This window comes from Amblyomma mixtum, chromosome 6 (assembly GCF_055824585.1).
Source record: "Amblyomma mixtum isolate Tamu chromosome 6, ASM5582458v1, whole genome shotgun sequence".
In the NCBI taxonomy this organism is placed as follows: domain Eukaryota; kingdom Metazoa; phylum Arthropoda; class Arachnida; order Ixodida; family Ixodidae; genus Amblyomma; species Amblyomma mixtum.
In genome coordinates, this window is record NC_143017.1 from 134,263,188 (window position 1) to 134,276,263 (window position 13,076).

Genomic DNA, 13,076 nt, shown 5'->3' on the forward strand with positions numbered 1-13,076 from the left:
TTCATCAATAACAAACTTAGGCCGGACTCTACTATAGCGAAACTATAGCGTAGCGCGGGGCAGGGACGCGCTACGGCTCGCCTATGCCTTCGTGACCAGCCGGATCCTCTACGCCGTGCCGTACCTACGCACCACCAAACAACAAGACGAGTGCATTGATGCCATCATCAGGAAGGCAACAAAACGAGCACTGGACCTCCCGGTGGCTACCTCCAACGCCAAACTGAAGGCGTTGGGAGTGGTAAACTCCTATCAGGAGTTGCGGGAGGCCCAGCTCGTGAACCAATATACGCGGCTATCGCAGACGGTTCCTGGGCGCCGCCTGCTAAACCGCTTACATATCCAACACACATGCATACCAGAAGGGACGGAGAACATCCCGGTGCTGTGGCGCCACATGCTCTGGGTCGCTCCGCTCCCGCGTAACATGGACATGGCTTCACATGAAAGCAGACGACAAGCGCGGGTTCGCACGCTTGAGAGGCAATATGGATATAAAGAGGGCGTCTACTACGTGGACATCACAGGGTCGTCGCGGGATTCTTCACGGCTGCCGTAGTCCACCGGGGAATGAATGTCGATGGGCTATCTTTTCGGGCCCCAAATTCAACACTAGCGGAGGAAGTCGCAATAGCTCTCGCTGCCGCCGATCCAAAATCGAAAACGGTTATCACAGACTCTCGCCGGGCCTGTGAACATTATCTTGCAGGCGAAATATCACCTCTTGCCTCGCAAATTCTAAGACGCGCTCTCGCCGATCCAACTCGCACAAAAGTGATCTGGGCTCCTGACCACCAGGGTCTACGAGGCAATGAGGCCGCTGATGCGGCCGCCCGAGCGCTCACACACCGGGCTCCTCATCCTAGCTCTCCTGGCTCAGCTCATAAACCGCTTCTGCGGTTCCGCGAAATCCTAATTCATTATTGCGACAGCCACCGTCTCTACCCGGCACCTGCCAAGGGGCTGAGTAAGGCGGAGGAGCGAACTCTGCGGCGCCTGCAGACAGGAACCCTTCTCTGTCCTGGCAAAACACTTCGATCCGAACACAGATGGGCGCTGCCCGCACTGTGGAGAGATCTGCGATATATTTCACATGGTGTGGGCATGTACTCAGAATCCTCACCTTCCCCCTCCCCCACCCGAGAGGCATGGGAGACTGCCCTCCTCAACTGCTCCACGCTGGAGTCCCAAAGGGCTCTGGTCAAGCGGGCGCGAGACGGGGCCTCGTCGTGCGGTGTCCCGGACTAAGGATACCGACCATGCAGCAGGGTTTTTTAACCCTCAAGCTCTCTTTGAATATTAAAGTTTTTCACCACCACCATGACGCAGCAGCCGCGCCGACAGCTCCACCTGTCGACGAAGATGACGTCACCTTTTGGCATCTGCGCTCGTCGATGAGTCACCCCAGGCGCTGGATGTAACGCCGGACGGACGGAAGGGTGAATGAACCATTAAAGGTTGTCAAACCGCAAGAAGGTTCTGAAAGGTCTACAGATCTCACCCCCTCTCTATTGAAAATTGTTTTTGAGGAAAGGAAATGACGCATTATAACTGTCTCACGTATCTCGGTGGACACCCGAACCACGCCGTAAGGGAAGGGATAAAGGTGGGAGTGAAAGAAGACAGGAATAAAAAATTGGCAGTGGCTTAGCTCAGCTATGCCAGGCTATACTCAGCGAAAGCTAAAGGCCGCTGTCCATACTGCCGCCTCAACTGTGTTGCGGCGCACGCGAGCTCTCCTTTTCAATCCTCCGATATGTTATCAGGCAATGCGACGCAGCTGGCGAAGCGAGCGCAACGATGAGGCGCGCGGTGTGACGTCATGTCAGATGACGCGGCGAGCACGCGGCGTCCGCCAGCTGCAGCGGTTGCTAGGCAAGGTCGGTCTCTGTGCCTCCTCGGAGCACCGTCACAGCGAAATCGCAAGTTCGTAGCCAATGTAACTTTCGCTACAAAAGGTGCCGTAGTGGAGATCTCCGGAATAATTTCGACCTATCCCTTTTGAATTCCTGACCCGCGCGGCCGTTGCAACCGTCGCGCATACTTCGCACTTTTCGGGAACGCCGTCAGTCGTGTACGCCGTTCAGTCGCGTTTAACTCGGGCGCTGTCGCATGTTTTGCGGCGCCGGTCAGAGTTGTAGCATATCGTTACCGTGTTTACGTAACCGTTTACCGTGTTATCGGACTTTCCGGTTAGCGCTGAGCACGCCGAAGACGTTTAGCTAGCATACCGTCTCTCCTGTAACAAGTTAACGTAAGGCTAAAACGCGAGTGATAAATGATGGCAAATGGCCCAGCATTTATTGCAAACAAAAATACGGATGCACTGCGAAAATTTCCATGCAGTGAGATTGTGCATTTGCTTTCATAACATTTTTTCCGCATATCACGAGCCTCAAGGGCGCATTTAATAAGTCGCAGAAGGCTTTTCAAATGAGCCCGTTTTTTTTAAAAAAAAGAAAAGACATGCGGATGGCATTCGTGCCGCAGTTATGTTCGAAGGAATCCTTTTAACTTCAATTTTCACTTCACATATCACGTGGTTATTCAGTTTCGAAACAAACTAGGCTTGACGAGAATAATGCTCTTTTGGGCCGTTTGCTTAACGCCGCACCGCGCACACGAGCTGCTCTCTCTCTAAAGCACGAGAGCGCGCGCAAAACAAGTTCGAAACGGCTTCCAGCAGTCGGTCGTGGTCGAAGCGCGAGGACGCACGAGTGGACCTGCGCTTCTACAATGGTGTCCAAGCCCAAGCGAAGAGAGCAGAGCGCGCGCGCGCTCTGCTCTTGCTTTGCGCGCGCGCAACTTGCTTTGCGCGCGCGCAAAGTAAGTTCATCTCACAAGGGCATCAAAGCGCGAGCCAGAAGCATCTGCAGTGGTCAGCACGCATTTGGACACAACACCAATAATGCGACTAATTCCATTACTTGGTAAATAAACAAGAATTTCTTCTTTAAGTGACGTATTGAGAACAAAAGATATCCCAGCAAGATGAGCCTGATATACCTACAAAGGCAAAGGTTAAACAGATCGGATTAAGTCCTATAGGCCTCTAACGGTGACATCGGTATTGTATCGAATAGCAATGCATGCCATCAAGGATCGACTACAAGGCTGGACTGATGAGGCGGAAGACTTAGAACTGCAGAATGGATACAGACAAGGACATAGATTAGACTTGTTCGCAGTCGCACAATGCATCGAAATAGCTGCAAGCGGAAAACGGCCACTGTGGATGGTGTTTTTAGACATCAAAGTGGCTTATGACAATGTAAACCGCGCCCTGTTAGGCACATTTTGGAAAAATAGGGAAAAAAAGAAATTTTCAAGAACAATGTAGCTGCGAATCGGCAGGAAATGCAAGATGCAGAAAGATTTGTGGTTAAAAAGAGACTTAGGCAAGGATGTGCCTTATCGCCGCTCCTATTCTGCTCTACATCAGGGAGATGCAATGGAAGTTATTGCAGATTAGAGTTTACTGTGTCGTGGAGACGAAGGGGCCAACTGGGAACAAATCGCGTACCGTGATTGATATATCCATATGCTAATGACACCGTTCTTCTAGCAGACAGCGCGAAAGGCCTGCAAGACTGGCAGACATTTAGAGGCGGAGGCTCTAGGACTGAGATTTACCACAAAAAATCGGGAGTCATGGTTTATAAAGATGAGCCTGGTGCGATTACTATAAAAAACTTATCTATAGTTACCTATAATAAAGGCGTACAAGTATCTTGATAAATTATGCCAGAGACTACATGCGAGACCAAAGGGAGGAAATTTTAAAGAAAGGAAATAGAAACGGAGCTGTCATGAAGAATCACATGCTCTGGAGATGTAACAAATATGAAGTTATTCGGGAATCTGGAAAGGCGCAATGGTACTGGGCTTGACGTTTGCAAACGCTGCATTTTGCTTGGAATCTGCCACAAATTCGGCACTTGAAATAAAGCAGAGGACAGTCGGTAGACTTGCCTTGGGGGCACATGGAAACACTACTAATGAAGCAGTTCAAGGTGATATGGGGTGGTCAACATTCGAGGCAGAAAGTAAGGTGCAGTATGAGGAATGGTTGAGGCATATGAATGAGAGACAATGGGTGGCAAACGTTTTCAAGTACTTATACCAATGCAGTATAGATACTACATGAATTGATTGAAATAACTTAATTATCCAACAAAGAAGGATGGGGTGACCCATCCACTTAGACAACAGCTCATAGCTCTTGGGTCCAGGCGGCGTCTTCAGCCAGTTGGATGGCAGCAAGTTGAATCGTTGAGTCCGAGCTGAGCATCACAGTCTCCCAAGAGGCCTCTGTTCTTCCTTCATTATGTGTCTGCAATATGTTTGGGCATGTCTACACCATGTGAACTATGTCTGCTGTGTTTCTGCATCTTTTAAATGTGTCTTCATATTGTCCTTGCTACCACCTACTTATGAGCAGGGGGGTGGGTATCTTCTTGTTTGTAGGAGTCTTCAGATACTGCCTTGCTCTTTGTTCAGTAATCTATCAGCCGGCAGGTATACTGCTCGACTTAGTGTGTAGTGCTGTATTTGTTGTACCAATGTGCTCTCACACGTGTTGCACTGGCTACTGCACGCTTGCGCCCTTTGTGCGTCTTAAGGCGATGTATCGTTCCCGAAAATACAGTTGCAAGATATCTTTGTATCTAAGTAGTCACTCCCGGCAGCTATCACGTCAGGGGCCCAGACCCAACTAGAAGGTTAGACCACGTGTGAGCTCGTGAGCACCTTCATTTCAATGTAGCAGGGATATTACACAGAGGTGAAGAACAAGATGACTTGCTAATAAACACAAGTGTCAAAAGGAAGAAACCGATAGCAAGACAACCTTGAAACACAAAGTACGATCCTCAGAAAATACTCACTGGAAAAAGAAAACGGCTAAATCTAAGATTAAAAGGGAAAACATTTTTGACAATTCTAAAAGAAGTGGTTTACCTTTTGAGACTAGGGCTGGATGCTCGAGGACGAAGTGTTAGCGGCAAAAATTTGACACTACGGATGACATTTGCTGTTGATGCATGCAAGACAAAGAAACGACAGAACATATTCTTATCTAGTGTAAGACACTCCTACCCTCAGTGCACAATACCAATGCAAGAATTCACAAAGCACTAGGGTTTCGGAATAGCCAGCACAAGCTCAATTTTCAAAAAACTATAGAAACAAGTAAGGGACGACTAGAGGAATGGAGGAGAAGATCATGAGAGTAGTGTAGTAATGGGAAGAAAATTGGCAGTTAGTCCAAAGATATTGAGCATGCTAAGAATTAATGGCTAGGTGACACTTGTCACCACCCCGATACAAAGGGGAGGCTAATAATTATCTATCTGTCGCAGCACCCTCTGCCCTCTGGCCCAGGTTGTGCCCCCTAAAGGGTGCAGTCGTGACTACAGAAAAATTGTAGAGCCGCCCATGAGCAAATGTACCTTCGTTTACATTAAGGGCCAGACGGATGCTTTCTGTGTAATCAGCAACTTGGGCGGGGTGCTCCATGGCATGAAACACGCGCCATAAGTGTCGGTTGCCCTGTGTAGAGGACAGGCAGTCGCACAGCCGCCCAGCATTGCCTTCTAAGCTGACTCGTGTAGCATCACACATGTGGTAGTGTAGCAATGATTATGGACAGCCGAGGGGTCACTAGGCTACCAGACGCATAGCCATCTGCCCGTCGATGGAGTGCCCACAGGTTTAGTAGGTGCATGTCTGGGTTTGGCTGATCCTCATTACTGTAGTGGAGATGGTGTGAGTCGCCATGACAGACGAAAGAGTACAGAGCGCGAAAGAGGTTAAGTGCAGGTCTGCACGCACATAAAGGCTCGATATGCCGATATAGAGGTTCAATATGCCAACAAAGGTTCCCAAGGCCTAACCACCAAGTCAGGTCAAGGGCATACGGGCCGCAGCGTGGGCTGTGTGCAGGTTTGCGGGTGGTTAAGATGAAATGAATACGGTATTCTGAACGTGCACAACCCTAGAAGAATCCACTGGGTAACCCTATGCAGTATGTGCACTGCTGAAGTCGCCACCCACTAGGATAGGGATACTTACGTTTAGGGAGCAAAGGAAATGAATCCATCCAAGGTTAGGAGATGCGGAGCCAAGTTGGCCATAGAACGAAACTAATATAAGAGGGGCATGTGCAGGTTTAGCCAGTAGGGCAATGACCTCTTGAAGAGTGTTGCACTACCATGAAAGATCGAGCAGCATAGATTTATTTGGCAGGAGGGCGGAAGAGATATATCCGCGGTCGGGGACCGAAGGATAGTGGTACACGCAGAAACCAGAGACGAGGAAGATAATTACGTTCTGGCAATAGGAAGGCCAATGAGTTTAATTTCTTGTTGCAAAGGCGGATATTTACTTCAGAGGCCTTATTAGCGAAGCCTCGGCAGTTGCACTGCACCACAACAGATGATACGTTAGCCATCAAAAGGCCGTAGAGCTTCTATGATGAGGGTGGTCACCTGCTTCATGAGCACTAATGTCTTCTCCCTAGTCGAGGTGTTCACTCTTGCCGGAGGGCCCGTAGTGCTTAGTGGCCCAGTGATCACTGCGGATGGTTCATTTGAAGATGATTGCTGTCCTGCAATTCTTTTGGAAAAGTGAGAGCGATGTTATTCTCTACGTCAAGTTAGTTGGCGGCGCACCTCTGCGATGGCATTTTCTTCATCTGTGGCACCTGCCAGCAATGGACCTTGTGTACGTACTGTTTTGGCTTTGGGTGTACGAAGGTAGACTGCTCGGGCATAGGAGCATTGTAGAGGAGAGGATGTACTATTGAAGAAAGCTCAGGGAAGTCATTGTCATTGCATACTAGGGCAGCAAAGCAGTAACTGATGGGGATATCTGCATTTGAAGAGAGCTTGTTAGGCGTCTTCACTCGCTTCGTTTTCACACAGGTGGAGGAGTGAATATTGTGGTCCGTTGATTAGCATAGGGCACAAAGGGCTGCCAAATCTGCCATACTGGCGGCCGCCACAGGATTAGGACAGGCGTTCTGTGTGTGGCCTTCTTTGTGGCACTGGAAGCAAAAGGTGCGACGGGCATGGAAAGGTTCTGGTTTGATAATCTCACCGTTATACATAATGTAGTCTGGCAGAGTCAAAGGGCCTAGTAGGGTGAGGAGATAGGAGCCCCTATGCCCCAAACGTCGGGCTTCCAGCACCACATGCGTAAGCAGCGGATGTCGATGTGTACCTCTTCCGGAGGACTAGTGCCATCGACGCGGTAGGTAAGGCATCAGAGGGTGTCAGGGCCAGATGCAAAGTATATCTGCACCGGTACATGTTTGGTCGGATACAGTGGGATCTGCATCACAGCGCACATTTTCTGAACGTCCTCTAAGCATGGCAGGTTGACCGAGATAGTGTTGGATGGGCGATGCACAAAACCATAGTAATCGGAAGTACCAAGTGATTGATCGTGGCTTGAATGTGGCAAGGTGGAACAACACTTGCGTCAAAGTGCAGGCTGGGCTTAATGATGATATGGAATGGGTTGGCAGTAGGTAAGAGTGGTGCACAACTCAAGAGGAATGCCGATGGAGGCGAGATGGGGTCATTCGGAAATGATGGCACTGTAGGGGAACACTCAACCGGAGCCATACATATGGCATTCTGAGGGAGGACGGCAGGCGTGGCAGGGTCGGAGCACTCCACCTGGCACGCTAGTACTGCAGCAACGGGTGACGTGGCAGGGAGAAGATTCATAGAAGCTGAGGAATGCATTGGTGTGGTCGCTGTTTCACGTATCAACCCCGCGGACGCTGCACGGATGTCTTCAACTATGTGGGAGCCATGCCACAAGCACGCAGCACGGCCTTGCCTGGCAACACTGAGACAGGCCCCACTTGCACTTTGGATTTTTGGTTGTGCTTTCTGATCTGCGAGTGGGCGCACCTTACTGGCAATCTCTCCAAAGGGGGTGTTTGTAGTGTTCGTTGTCACAGGATGCAGTGTCCTATATGTACAGGTTGGACTTTTCGGTCGCAACCAAAAAAGACCGCTAGAAGTACGTCCAATTTAGTTTTTTAAATTTGATTTTAGCCGAAAAAGGTATGTATTCCTGGTATGCAAGGCATAGCTAGCTGGTTGTTGAGCATGAGTTGCATTCAAAGTGTAAAATTAACTAATGTAGGGAAGATAGGGGCTTGATGAGACGGTGAATTGTTGGATCAGCTGCTAAGTTGTGCGATCTGAGACACTTTTACACTCCTCTGCAGCCCGGGAAGCACTACCTTCTCGCCACCTGCTAGATAAGCACTGTTTCATCCTCTGCTTAGAGCACTTAGTCGGTTAAGTAGGTTTATGAGCTGCAATTAGGACACTGACACGAAACTGAGCATGCTCATCATGAAAAGTATCATATTCGAGCTACCGCGATGATTGAGCTGCAGTTCCATCGCTGCCGTCAAACTGTGCATGCTCATCATGAAAAGTATCACATTTGGGCTACCACGATGATTGAGCTGCAGTTCCATCGCTGCCGTCAAACTGTGCATGCTCATCATGAAAAGTATCATATTTGGGCTACTGCAATGATTGAGCTGCAGTTCCATAACTGCCGTCAAACTGTGCATGCTCATCATGAAAAGTATCATATTTGGGCTACCACGATGATTGAGTTGCAGTTCCATCGCTGTCATCAAACTGTGCATGCTCATCATGAAAAGTATCATATTTGGGCTACTGCAATGATTGAGCTGCAGTTCCATAACTGCCGTCAAACTGTGCATGCTCATCATGAAAAGTATCACATTTGGGCTACCACGATGATTGAGCTGCAGTTCCATCGCTGCCGTCAAACTGTGCATGCTCATCATGAAAAGTATCATATTTGGGCTACTGCAATGATTGAGCTGCAGTTCCATAACTGCCGTCAAACTGTGCATGCTCATCATGAAAAGTATCATATTTGGGCTACCACGATGATTGAGTTGCAGTTCCATCGCTGTCATCAAACTGTGCATGCTCATCATGAAAAGTATCATATTTGGGCTACTGCAATGATTGAGCTGCAGTTCCATAACTGCCGTCAAACTGTGCATGCTCATCATGAAAAGTATCACATTTGGGCTACCACGATGATTGAGCTGCAGTTCCATCGCTGCCGTCAAACTGTGCATGCTCATCATGAAAAGTATCATATTTGGGCTACTGCAATGATTGAGCTGCAGTTCCATAACTGCTGTCAAACTGTGCATGCTCATCATGAAAAGTATCATATTTGGGCTACCACGATGATTGAGTTGCAGTTCCATCGCTGCCATCAAACTGTGCATGCTCATCATGAAAAGTATCATATTTGGGCTACTGCAATGATTGAGCTGCAGTTCCATAACTGCCGTCAAACTGTGCATGCTCATCATGAAAAGTATCACATTTGGGCTACCACGATGATTGAGCTGCAGTTCCATCGCTGCCGTGAAACTGTGCATGCTCATCATGAAAAGTATCATATTTGGGCTACCACGATGATTGAGTTGCAGTTCCATCACTGCCGTCAAACTGTGCATGCTCATCATGAAAAGTATCATATTTGGGCTACTGCAATGATTGAGCTGCAGTTCCATAACTGCCGTCAAACTGTGCATGCTCATCATGAAAAGTATCATATTTGGGCTACCGCGATGATTGAGCTGCAGTTCCATCGCTGCCATCAAACTGTACATGCTCATCATGAAAAGTATCATATTTGAGCTACCGCGATGATTGAGCTGCAGTTCCATCACCACCGTCAAACTGTGCATGCTCGTCATGAAAAGTATCATACTTGGGCTACCGCGATGATTGAGCTGCAGTTTCATCACTGCCGTGAAACTGTGCATGCTCATCATGAAAAGTATCATATTCGGGCTACCACGATGATTGAGTTGCAGTTCCATCACTGCCATCAAACTGTGCATGCTCATCATGAAAAGTATCATATTTGAGCTATCGCGATGACTGAGCTCCAGTTCCATCACTGCCGCCAAACTGTGCATGCTCATCATGAAAAGTATCATATTTGGGCTACCGCGATGATTGAGCTGCAGTTCCATCACTGCCGCCAAACTGCAGACCACGTAATACACTGCCTTGCCGCTCAACCAAGAGCGACTACCCAAAGAAAACTTGTCAAACTAGTTCCTAGAAATAAATTATGCTTGCGTTCTTGACTACCGGCTGTCTCATTAAACTTGCATTTCTTTTTAATTACGAAAGCAACTTCTTATGGCTTATGGGGGTTCAAAGACCCAAAGCGACTCAGGCTATGAGGGACACCGTAGTGAAGGGCTCCGGAAATTTCAACCACCTGGGCACTGACATCGCAGAGTACAAGGCCTCTAGAATTTCGCCTGCATCGAAATTCAACCGCTGCCGCCGGGATCGAACCCACGTCTTTCGGGTCAGCAGCTGAGTGCCATAACCACTGAGCCGCAGTGGTGAAAACAATTTCTCTTACAAACACACCGCCAAGTCCTAAATTACTGGCATATTATTTCAAATACAGGCAAAAGAGCTGTTCATGCTGCTAGAAATGCCCACATAAGACTCCAGGTGTCTTTTCACCACACAGAAATGTTACTAATTCAACAAATCAAGCTCTAGAGTACTTATGACATAACCTTTCATTAGCTACCCGTACCATAAAACTTCTTGCTTACTTAACTTTCATGCGTTCAAAACTTGAGTTTGCACGTGGCGTGTATGATTCTTTCTATGCTAGCCTTATCAGCATGCTCAAATCTGTCCAGAACCGTGCTGCCAGCTCTATTTCCCCAAGCTAGCCTGCTATCACAAAAACGCCAATCTTTCCTTGTATCATTGATTTATCACACTTTTAACCACGATGCTTCCCGTATCACATGCGCTCAGTGGATGTCCCGTAACTCCCACCCTAATGCTGTTTACCCAGAAAAATCTCGCACCGTAACATATCAGCAGTCTTCCTTTCTTAGAACAGCCAACGACTGGAATGGCGTTGGACTGGAATCCAAAGTGGCGACCATCATCATTCCCGTTCACTTCAAGTCTGCCAACGAAGATCACCTATATCGAAATAATACCATTTTATCAGCCCACCCCTCATGTAATGTCTCTTGTGGACCTTTGAAGAATAATAAATAAATAAAAAAATAAATAAACAGTACCACTGAAAAAAGTTAGCAATTCATTTGTCGGAAATAATGTTAGCAGAAAAAAAATAAAACGAAACTCGAATTCTGAAAAAAGTCCGCTGAATTATCGAAAAATAAAAACCGAAATGTCCAACCCCTACCTATATGGGACCCATGGCAGGTCAAACGTAGTTGGAAAAGAGTGCTGCCAACCCCTTGGAAGAGAGTACTGCCAACCGCTCTCTCAGCACTGGGGCACCTCGGTGATTGGTGCGTGCGGAGAGCGCCCGCTCGGGCAGCGGTGGGCTCACTGCCTAGATGCTTTTCACGGACCCTTGAGGGGCGGCAGGTCGAGGTTCACGGGAGCCGTTGGAGAGCACGTCTGCTCTCGCTGCCTGCTCGGAGAGATTTCCTGGCCCAGGCTGCCCTGGCTTGCTGCGCGTCATTCTTGCTTTTGAGGGGCCCTACCGAGCGTATGAGAGATCAAAGTTTTCCCGATGCAAAAAAAGAAACAGTTGCGCATTTTAAGGAAAGTCATTTTGAAAGAAATTAATAACTTCTGCATTTCAATTACTGTCCTAAAGAATTCTTTACATCACTAAATTTCTATACCAGGAAAGTAATTAATTACATTAGAAGTTACTGGGAAAAGTAATTTAATTGCAGTAATTCCATTACTGCTATGTCTGTATAACACCAACAGAAAGACACGTTGCATCCTCATATTTGTTGATACCACAATGACACAAGGCACTTCAATAAAACAGCATTAATAATATGACAGTATGGAGGGCCTGATGTCCTGAGTCAGTATTCAAGTAAAATGCACCATTACGAAGTCCACGGGCATATCTGAACTACTCGATATCACTGCAACAGTCTTCTATGCTTTTGTACAAGTATAGCCACACAGTACCCCAGTTTCAGCACTGCAAATTAGCCATTGCCTTCCCATGGAGGGTCATATATAGACTAGACAAGCAGAAATTTAGCCTTTTATCAAGGCCATATTACCTCTACCTGGAATAGAGTATATGAGATATTGGAAGTAAGATGCTTGCAAGGCATGCCGTTGTTTCATAGTATGGCCAGGATAAAGAGCACGCGCTGCTGAGGATCAATACAAAAACTTACTTCAATAGATGTAAGGCTAACTTCAATGCATGTAAAGCTAACAATGACCTCAAGCTAGAACAAGGGATATGACTTCTTGTCACTAGGTACGCCAGTTTAGACTAAGCATCTAAATATGCATAGTTGAATAATGGTAAGGTACACTGGTTTATAAGCTATTTTCCACAAGTGAGGCTGAGAACTTTCATTCATCACTGACAGTTTTAAAGCTATCTGCATTGCTGCTTACAGAATCAAAAGGCAGCTGCTTGAAATAAATTAGTTATAACAAGTTCAAATGCTGACCGAAAAGCGGTGTGGTGAATGTTTTGTGAGATGATTTATGGTTTATGAGGATTTAACGTCCCGAAGCGACCAAGGCTATGTGGGACACCGTAGTGAAGGACTCCGGAAATTTCGATCACCTGGGTTTCTTTAACACACACTGACATTGCACAGTACACGGGCCTCTAAATTTCATCTCCATTGAAATTCGACTGCTGCAGCCAGGATCGAACCCACATCTTTCAGGTCAGCAGCTGAGCGCCATAACCACTGAGCCACCGTGGCGGCAGTTTTGTGAGAATAACCACACAAAAGACCATACACTGTATCATAAGAAAGGCTAAATATTTGCAAATGGAGCAGTGGGAGGAGGCCCCAACCAGCAACAACCTAGACCAGCAAGCCTGGATCATTCAGCTAGTCCGTAAGTCAGCTGCTGCCAGCGGAGCCCTGGACTAGGGGCTCCAACCGCTTGGCTAATGCGAATTAATCTCTTCAAAATAAAAGTTTTCTCTCTCTCTTTGGAAACTTTGGTTGACATCAATGAGCCATGCTG